Source organism: Condylostylus longicornis, unplaced genomic scaffold (genome assembly GCF_029603195.1).
Source record: "Condylostylus longicornis isolate FDR11 unplaced genomic scaffold, ASM2960319v2 ptg000013l, whole genome shotgun sequence".
Taxonomy (NCBI): Eukaryota; Metazoa; Arthropoda; class Insecta; order Diptera; family Dolichopodidae; genus Condylostylus; species Condylostylus longicornis.
In genome coordinates this window covers 16,217,540-16,229,178 of record NW_026577982.1, presented here as the reverse complement: position 1 = coordinate 16,229,178, position 11,639 = coordinate 16,217,540, and positions in this window count along the sequence as shown.

Genomic DNA, 11,639 nt, shown 5'->3' with positions numbered 1-11,639 from the left:
CCTTGTATATAAAAAATAAATAAGAGGCCCCAAGGCTGCATGCTGCAAAGATTCTTATGGTATCCTGTTTCTCATGGTAAAGTTGTTTAAATTAGGTTTACGGTAGTCGATTATTTTAGTTTTTTGTTTTTTACCTTATTGATCTTCAAATACATGTATAAATAATGTACAAATATATTTCCTAAATTTAAAATACAAATTTCACCAGCATAACCTTGCAGAGTTGCATTTATAGGTATTGAAACTTTTCCAAAAGTTATCTCAATGGGTATTGAACTTTATGCTTCCTCCTGTGGTACTGCTATTTTAAATACAACATATAAATTTAGAGCGATCATTGACATTACGAGTAATGTTTAGGTCTTGATATATGTGGTATTTTGTGTTTTGCCTACCTACAAAAATTGTTATAATGGAAAACCAAATTTCTATTTGCAATATATTGTTAATAAACTGTTTTCAACGTTAACGGGTTTAAAAAAACGTTTCTTTAAAAACTGTTGGAAAATTATTTTAAATTATGGTGTTGTTGATAATGCAATATGCTTCCGTATTTCTAACTTAGAACAACTTACACAACAAAGAGAAACGGCTGCAAAAACTACAAATTTGACGTTAGCATAAAAAAGTTTTTTCAGTTGTACCATATGTCCTTTAAAATTTCAAAAATGAAACCACAAAATTGAATATTTTATTATTTCCAATTCACTGAAATAAAAATTTAAAATATTAAAGTAATAACAAAAGAAATCAAGCAACAGTAAAATCAAACAGCAGCAAAATCAAAAGTGAGTTAGTGCGCATATTTCTTAAAAATCATGCAGTTATATGTAATTATAAAACAAATTGTAAAATTAGTACTGCATTTATTTTTTTTATTGTTACACATAGGGCACATTTAGTACTAAGTTAGAACTGAATTATCAAAACCGTAGTAATTTAATCTACTTTTGACACACAGATGTCGCTGTCAAAAGTAGATTTTTTTTTGTTGAGCTTTAGGAAGGTACATATTTCGTTTTCAATTTTTTCATGTTTTTTAATATTCCTATAGTTTGCGTATTTAATAAAGTTTCGGTTCCCTTCCGCTCTCTAAAACATCAACGTTTTTACATTTAGTTCAATAACGTTTTTGTTTCACGTATGATATTATATTAGCGCTAACGGATACTAGAACCACAAGTAAATAAATACAAATAATGAAGCCAAATTTAAAAAAGTCCACTTTTGATAGTTTTGAGAAAAAATGAAAAAACTGTAACACTATTTGAATAAATTCTGTTCCGTAAGATCTTAAACAAAAAGAAGAAAATTTTTGTTAGAAAGAGAGGAAATAAAAGTGTAGATTATATAAATAAACTCACTATGTATTTTTGAGTACTCGTATTTTTTGCGTATATGTATTAGAAGAATATAACTTGCAAATTGTTGACTTTAAATTTTTTTCGTAACAGACAATTTTACAAAATTGTAACTATTTTATTAAATGAAACTGATGAAAAATATATTTAACTGCACCATCTGCAGTAGGTCTTCGGGTTAATGCCTCTTTTATATTAATTAATAGTTGACAAAACTGAACTTTATTAATTTGGGCCCGTTTCGGCATTGCAAAACAATTCAAAAGTCCTGAATGGACAATCGCTTCAAGGGTGCGTATATAAGAAATTTAAAATCTTATGTAAAAAATCGAAATAAAAAAATTTATTTTAATCTACTGGTTGTAAGTTTAGTTCCCGTAAACTTTCTGAACATGACGATGGCGCTAAGATTATAAAAAAGATAATTTTATATTTGATAATGACTTTTGTGTTATAAAGTATGTGTGTAAGAATTTATGAAACTAAAAAAAAAAAATTTTGATTTTAAGACAAATGAATTTCAGCTTGAAATTAGCTGAAATTTGGCGTTATTTAAAATTGAGGTATGTTAAAACATTACCATTATATAAAAAAATGTTTAATTGAAAAATATATATAGCCTTAGCGATTAGGAGTAGAGACAAATATTAAAAAAAAATTATTGCGCAATATGTATAGTATAACAAATTCATACGATACTATAATTTTTCCCATTTTTTAAGGTATCTTCATGGTTATATGCAGGAGAATTTGCAATAATTATTTTTTTAGAATTTTAAAGAATATTTGTAAATAATCATTGTCATATTGCTTCTTGTCAGACCGTTTGACGCCAACTTGTGCAGTGAAATCACATAAAGTCTAAAACATTATTAGATTTTGCGTCCGTTTAACAAAAAACTCAATAATTATCTGTTATAAAAATCAATATTTTCTTATATAACATTTTATTAAAACAATCCTAACATGTAAAAACTCACCTTTATATGCTTGATTATATGTGTTGTAATTTGAGTCCCATAGTCCCACATTATATTTTTGAAATATAAAATTAAGTGTTTACTTTTTGATAATAGAAAAAGAATTAGAAACCCGCAACTTTTGCTATATAATTTGTTGCACTTGCATATTTCGGATTCTTCTTAAAGATATACATATATACATTATAAAATTTGGCAGGTATATTTTTGAAATGAAAAAAAATAATAAATTAATAAAAACTCACAAAATTTTCGAAAATGAAGAAGGTAACATCAAAATTTTGTAATTTGTATAAAAAGAACAATTCTTACCCGTAAATAATAGACAATGTATCTTCTTTCAGGTTTCGGCAAAATCTTTTAGTGTAAAATAAAACCTAATTTTAGCAACATTTTAGTGTAACATTTCTTGATATACTTAAAATATTAAATGTCTTTTGAACATAGGTTTTAATTTTTATTAGGAAAAGCAAAAAAAAAGGAAAAGATATTGTTGTAACCTGATAAATTTTGTACATGAGCATGTTCTATGTATGTACGAGTCCATTTTCCAAAATGTTTTATCATAACCATTATTATTTGATTGAAGATGCACTACTTTAAAAAATTAGATATTTTTAAGAGTTTGTGGGGCTACAACTTATTAATAAAGTATTTTAAATATTTTTATATATTTGGAAAGAGTTTTCATGAGTTGAGACAAATCAAAATGCAATTAAACTATTAACATACACGAATTTTTATTATAGAATATGAATTGATTAGTAGTTTAGTTATTTCCGAAATTATTTTATGATATCAAGAATCTCACAAAAAATTCAAAATTCGATATGTATATGCCATAAATTTCTGAACATGTGCATAATATACCGCTCACAGTAAGTGACGAAAAAAACATGCAAACTCCCACTGAGTAATGTAGTGCCAATGTCCTGGTCAACATTCAATTTTTTCAAATACAATAAAAGTGTATGTTTTTTGTCTACAAAGAATGGAAATATTAAACTAAATTTATACTAGACATGTTGAGAATTTTCTATAACCATGCGACATAATATACGTAAATGTATTTGTGTGTGTTTTTAGTTAAGAAAAATACAAGATTTCTGATTGCGTTAACAAGTGCGTTAAATTTTCTTTGATATTATTTTTATAAAAAATATTTCAAATTTCTGGGAATTAATTGAAGTGTTGCAAATTTTTATAATTAACCGATTTTTTTGTTCTTATAAAATGATTAGTTTTGTAGTCCTCTTATATCTATGTCCTTATAGAACGAAAATTTTTAAAATCAAGTCTTTATAGATTAAGAGTGAATAGGAGTAGAAAATGCATGAAATTTTTCTCATTGTTTCAACTTTTATATGGACAATACATGCAAGTGATTGACGTGCATGAAAAACGGACTTTTGGCATACTTTATTTATCAGGTGAAATTGGAATATTTAGGAACATATAAGTTAGTAAATGGTACAAAAAACTTTATTGTTATTAATGGGAAACCTTGTCAAGTGTGTAAAATCATCTTTGGCGCCACTATTTATGCATTTTGAAAAATTTTACTTATATGACCAGTAAAATTAAGCCATTTCAATGTCCAGAAGAAGAACTCTGTGTACTTTCTAGTTCTCTTAGTCAAAGGTAAAGAGAAACTCCAATGGCTAAAATAAATTAAAAGTTGTGACAAATACATTTGATATGTTAAGGGTGTTAGTATGTGTATATAGTGCGCGTATAGAGTCCATATTCGTAGAAGAAAATAAAAAAAAATGAATTTATTTTTCTATTTAATTTTCTATTGAATCAAAACATCGTAATTGCAGAAACCATATAAAATATTTATTATGAGTTTCTACCTCTTTGTAAACGGCCACCCATTAATAAAATTGAGATGAGAAAATTTTCAAATTTGATTTGTTTGTTTTGTGTTTAAATTAAAAATCTTTTTATATCTGTTTGAGCTTGTATTCTGACTTAGAGTACTTTAGGATTGATCATTACATTTGAAATTCATTTACGATGAAAAAAAAAATTAAGTCAGGCAGTAAAAAGTTTAGAGACGGGATCACCTAGCTAGGCAAAAATCATTAAAAATTCTTTTTAATTTATTTGAAATATTAAGGAAAGAAGAAAATAATCATATACAACCACACATATATGTATAATATACAGAAATAAAAGAAGAAAATTTTTGTAATTGTAAAAACTAGGAGAAATTTATAACAATTAATATTGGTTATAATTGATGAACATGAAGGTTGTAAGGTGAAAAACTCATTTTTTTTTATAAAATAAGATTCTATTGTATATTTTAGTGTTCACATTGGTGGAATTGCTTGAATTTTTGATGAGTTTAATTAATCACCAGTTTATTTAAGAGATTTATTATTTTTTTTACATTTTTTTTAAATATAACAATTATTACTTTTATAAAAAAGTGTGTAAGAGAAATTTAAAATGCTTTATAATAATTTTTGGACTTGAATTCGAGAAAATTTCAATTTTCAAAATAAATATTTTGTTTTTTCTCATATTACCATTAGCGTTTTCAGTATAATTAGTAATGAAAAACAAGGTAAGAATTTTATTTTAGAGCTTTATTAGAAGTTTAAGTGTCTTATTTGATTTTATAAGTTACGTACATGATATTTTGTTAAAGGGGTATTATATTATGTTATAATTTTTATTTTATAAAAAGGAAACTATTCAATTTCGAATCAATGAAATTCGAATATGCTGCTTTCGATCTCGAATTATGGAAAAGCAGCTGAATTTTGCTTAAGAACAGTGCTTTAATTGTATGACAAGTAAATACGTACAGTAATAATTCGGTTGCCGGTAAGAAAAGCGCTGTTATTGATCAGAGAAGGTAGTCGAAAAATTAAATAAAATGCGAAAATTGCTAGCACGCCAAAAATTTTTAATATCAAAGTGTGCGTATTAAATATTCGAAAACGATCTAGGAACGGTTTCGTTAAATTTTATACTATCATTATGTGATCAAGTTGGAAAATCAAACAGCATGGTATTTGCAATTGAATGTCGTTTTATTTTTTGTACAATAATAAATTTATATCATCTATAAAAAATAATTGAAGAAATCGACAAATATTCTTACAGGATTGCCCATTTATAGTAATTATTTGTTAATGTTCACACATTTTTTAAATACAAAAAATCTTTAAGTTAATCAAAAGTAAGTATGTTAAAAAATTGTATATTCCTGTCAGTCTAAACCTACATACATGCATTGTACATAAATAAAATAAATGAAGAGGCCACGGTTACGATTATTTGAAGATCATAAATTGCATTTTACAAATAATTTAATAAATGATTATTTCATAAATATTTGTTTTTTCAATTGTTAAGGTACTTTATTATAACAAAATCTCTTGAATATCAAAACAAACTTCTATAACAATACTATATAGCTGTATAATGGCCAAGATATACACAGTCAATCCGTGTTTAATGGGAACTGTTTATATAATGGTCATTTTGTAATGGTGAACTTTTGTATTGATTAATTCTAGGTTTTTCTCTTCTGTTTTTAGGTTTTTTCATATTTGATTTCAAAATTTGTAAACTTGGTGTAGCAATAAAAATTTTTTTTTTTTTTGTAAAATATCAACAAAAAATCTCAAGAAAATAAGAAAGAAAAAATTAATAATAGAAATAAAGTTTTTTATTGAGATTTTAAAGAAGGTCATTTTAAAAAACATTTTCTTTTCAAAAATATTATTGAGAAATTCTACGTTCGATTTTCATTTTAATATTGGAAAAAAAAGAAAAAATTAAATTTTAAGTCAATTTGGACAAAAAAATATAAGATGTTATTGCAAGAATAAGGTCTTATATGCTTTTCTTTTCATTTTTTGTTTTTTGGATAAAAAAAAAACAAATTGAATAAAAATTTAAACTGCCAATATTTTGTATGCCTTTTTTTTAATTTGACATGATGTTGAAATTTCAGATACTATGTACTTATATGCAGCTTTGGCTGATGTCTTGCAATAACATAATATTCCGCAACATAAGATTAAGAGACTTGGCTCGTTTTTTAAGGATAAACGATTAAGGACACTGCAATATGCATTAGACTTTTGTGCACTATAAAATCGTACACGAGGACCGAAGATTAGTTTCTGACTTAAAAAATATATTTAATGGGGAAATTTTTTGGAAATGCAAGATCTAAATTAGAGATATTATACTCTATATTGGGCAGATACCGGACTTCCACGGAAACGTAATTACTTTTTTGCTAATACTAGTTTTAATTACTTTTTAATGCTAATTACTAGTTGAGATATCAAATTTTAAAGAATCATTATGTACATCGATTATGTGGGTGGGTGGGGGGGGGGGGGGGGGTATCGTTATCAATCGTGTTCATTAAAGAAACTATATAGATATAAAAACTTCTTATGAACAAATCGACAACATACTTTATTGGTATTTTTCAAACCTAGAGCAATACATTTTCCCTTTGTGTGTAATGTGGTATAGCATGAAAAATGAAATAGTTCACATAAAAACTACTTGTATTACAAGCTACCGGAATTTCAGGTTTTGTTTGCAAGGTAACTTATGAGTCCATTTGAATCTAAAATTATAACACTAATTTCTTATTATAAAATTTTATTACGTCAATAACTTTCAAAAAATTAAAAGAAACAAAAACAAATAAATAATAAAAATAGCTATAAAATTTTATAAAATAAAGTACACACATTCATAATACATATTGTGTACATACATAATCGATTGACTTGATGATCCTTATTGAATCCTTTATTTGGAATGAATGCTTAGAATATATAAAGAGAAGAGTAACTGAACAAAAAACACATAAGACATAAATAAAACAAATAAAAGCAACTTTCAATTTTTTACTAATTTTTTTTGAAAAATATTTTAAAAAATTTATAAAATTGCTTATTTTGTGCAATTCGATTATTTCGAATAGAAAAGTATAAGTCTTAAATATTATTATGCATTATAATTTGAAATTAACTTTTATAAGTTGGTTTTTAACATACTTGTAACAAGCTTATGTTGATGTCAATGACATCTACATGTTGTCGATGGTAATTAATTTTTGTGTTAGATTTGTTTTTAGACTCGTGATTTATCAATAAATTCAACTCTTAGACTATACAATTGCTATATACTAGAATCTAAGTAATTTTTTTTTTTGTTTTTTTCCTTCTTCACTCCTTGGAGGAGTATAGGGCTAGTGCATGATATCTATCATGCCCTAGTTTCTATAGTCATAAAGAGTCAGCTAGATAGGTGACTAGTCTACCGTAGTTTTTATTTATATTAAATATTTCAGTTTATTAATATTTTACTGTTTATTTTTCTTAGTCTTTAGTATCGAATATTATGAATATTTGAAAATTACTTGTATAATATTTATTAGTACGAGTATTAACTTATATAATATTGAATATAATTTTTATAAGTGACCTGACGGGGGTTTGAACCCGAGACCCTTCGGTTAAAGGGCCGGTGCCATAACCACTGCACCAATGGTCAGATAGGGTTTACACAAAAATTAATTGAATTACGTTCATTCAAATTTTAAATATAAAAAATTTATGAAAAATTCTCATTTAGCTATTTGTATTACAATTTCATTTTAAATGTCTAATCGGTCCACATTAGTGTAATTAGAACTTAAAAGCGATGATTTTAATTCGAACAGAAATATTCCAAAATTTACGGAAATTGAAAAAGTTATGAATTCATATATAAGAAGCTCGAGTTGTGGTAGATTTACTTTTGAATGCATGGGGAGTGGAGCCATTTTGGTAATTTAAAATTTTGTAATATTTTTTGTATCCTATAATTTTTGGAACGTTTTCATTTTTTACAATTTTTGAAATATCTTAAATTTTTTTTATTTTTATATTTTATTTTCAAAAAAGGACATTAATTCAATTTTCTTCAAAAATATAAAGAAACTGCAGAGTTTATTTTAAAACCTGCATAATAAATATACGCTATATTATATACATACACCTAGTTGGATGCACTATACACGAGTATACGTATTTATGTGCATGATATTGTATTTTTACAAATACTTTTGTAGAAAATGCAAGTTTAATATTTTTTAATATTTTTCATTTTTGTATCGAGTATATATATATGTATGTGAATATAATGTGAAATTCTTAATAAATCAAATTGGACACCCGCTGGGCGTTCGGTTTGTTTTTATGCCTTTAGAGCCTTCTCCGACATCGCCTTTTTTTTTGTTTCTTCCTATGTCCTTTTAAAAATAATGCCATTTTACAAAAAAATCTTTTTTTTTAGTGTATATAAAATGTCTTTTACTGTCAGGATTTTTAAGAACAATACAATCATATAAATATTATGTTAAAGTGTCCTTTTTTGGCAAACAAATAACAAAAAAAAAGAAACACAGAAATAACAAAAATAAAATGAAAAATTAAAAAGGCAACAATTGTTAGTATAAGGACATTATTTTAAACTTTTACATGAGAGCAAATGATTAGGAGTTTCAATTCAAAAAAAAAAATTACCAATATGTTATTATCATGTGGTAAGTGGTAAGATTATATTTGTTATAAAAGATTATCCTTAAAAATATTTTTAAGGCGATGTATTAAAAGAAATTGGCGATAAAAAATGTGTTAAATTTTTAGTTTGTGTTTCAGGTTTGATTTGATATTTGTTTTTTATATTCTTATGGTATTTTAATAATTTTATTGGGTAATGTACCATTATGTAAGAAAGTAAACAGTTTAAAATGTTATCAGAAACTTTCACGTTATTAAAATAATGATAATTTCTTAAACAAAGATAAACTTAATAGAGTTGGCTGTAGTAAAGTACGTTTTTTTTAATTACGGTACATTTTTGGAACTTTCGTTGAGAACCAGCTGATATTCTTCCACCATACGGAAATAGATTGTTATTTTCACATTACATTTTTTTAAATCAGAGAATTTTTGCTGATATTTTGTTTATTTGTTCATTTTGCAGGTGTTTTTGACTCATATGGACTTTGCATATGAAAGTAAAGTATATCATAGATTCCTTTCCATCATATTATATCAATTTTGTGAACAATGAGCCTATTTGTAAAATATTAGTGTGACTGTGTATACTCGTAAAGAATGCAGTATAACTTTTTGCTAATCATGGAAATTTTGTTAAAATATTTTTAAAGAGGTTTAACTTCTATTTATAAATTAAGTTTTTCAATAAGTAAATGTAATTATTTTGTGAAAATGAAAAAAAAAAAATTTATATGCTCATAGAATATTTTACATGCAATTCAGGCCAAAATTTTCAATTCACAATAAACAAATTAGATTTTATACCTAATAAAATACTTTATTGCAAATAATTTGCAAATGTTGGTAAATTTATCCGTTTACCAACATTTACTGATTTATCTATATGATTTTACTAATTTTAATGCCTTTAAAATTCTTAAAAATTTGTAATTTTTTGCGGAAAGTTTTCTTTTTTTCTTTGCAAATTGTTTAACTATAAAAATAAATTCATATTTAAATGAAGTTATCGAAAAATTAGAAGGTATTCAAGGAAATTTTTAATTTCATATTTTTATGATTTCTCGGTAAAAATATCAAAAAAAAAATTTTTTTTATTTACACATATTTGAATATTGGAATTTTGCATATTTCTAATTATGTGTTTACCTCGTTTACTGTTATATGATTATTAGATTTAGTTAAAAAAGGACATTGGAATTTCATTAAAAAGATTCTTAAATGTTGTACGTATATACGGTATATTATGAAGATAATGAAACCCACAGTCAGGCATATTCAGAACTCGCCCTAAATTTTATTAATTTTACAATGTGCTGGGTTTTTTTTTATGTTTGAATTTTAGGTTTTTTTTTATAAATATTTATGGAATTTTACTTTTGCAACGCTGTTATTGTTATGGTACTACATAGCTACTGTAGATATTTTTGTTTCTCTCATTTTATTTTTGTTTCCATAATGTGCTTCTATATAATAAAAGAGTGTAATAATAATCATGTTTGCAAAAAAAAAAAGGAAAAAAAAATGTAAATATTAAGGAAAACAAATATCCTGGAGTGTTTTCTTTTATTTGTTTTTGTTATCTTTGTTCTTTGACACAAAATTCTACGTACAAATAGATTTACGGGCTAATACAATTCAGCATTTTTGTACTCATTGCGAATTGTGACAAATATTCTAAATTGAAAATTCATACACTGAAATTGCATATAAGCTAATAATTAAGATTTAAACCGATTGATTTAATTAGCAAAAGGTAGTTTATCTTAACCTTATATTTTTGAAATAAAATGTATTCGATGTGATCAACACATTACCGAACGTATTCTATATATTTCCGAAATTATGTGTACGTGCATTTACTAGTGTGCACTAAGTATGACTAATTGTTTTCAAAGACGTATAAGTTTTAAATTTAAAATGGGATCTGTTCCAGGGTACAATTTCACTATAAATTATCAAACTTCCTTCTATTCCTAAAAAAATTAAAGCATAAAATTTTAAAAATATTAAAAAATTAGTCACTTAAATCGCGTCACTGTATTTTTCATTCAAATTTCACTTAATTTTTCAATTTGGAAAACTTAAGCATTGTCGCGCATCCTTTAGACTTTCAGGAGAATATTTATATATAGTCTCTTTTATATTATAGTTAAACAGCCCTTCATTAATTAAGGTCAAATATCTAAGAACAACAGACTAACAGACAATTTCATTGAAAATGTCATATTTTAACATGTGCAATCTTCTTAAAAAGTTTCTGTTATCCCAGAATTGAAAAAAAAAAATTAAAATGATAATTTTGAAAATTTTCAATTTTTTTGGAAAGACAATAAACTCATTATACTTACACATGACATATTTATTAGCAATGTGCATATTCTTGTATTTACATTATGTTAAACGTGCATAGTACCTAAATTTATGTTGTATATGTGAGAGAATAAGTGTTGCAATTGCTACTGGTTTCTGTAACTTTTTGTTGGTTTTTTTTTTTTGTTAAATTTTGATTTTTAAAATTAAGTGTCTTAAGAGAGACTGAAAATAGATTATTATTGGAAAATAAATTATTCAGTTTTTTTTTCAATGAAAGACACCACATCCTCAAAGGATACTGAAAATATGAAATTCCTTGTAAATCATAAATTAAATTGCTTTTTTTTATTAATTTATTATTTATCATAAAAATAGAGTTTAAAAGTCGTGTTAATAACCAAGAAAAATTGGTAAATATTGTTGTAATC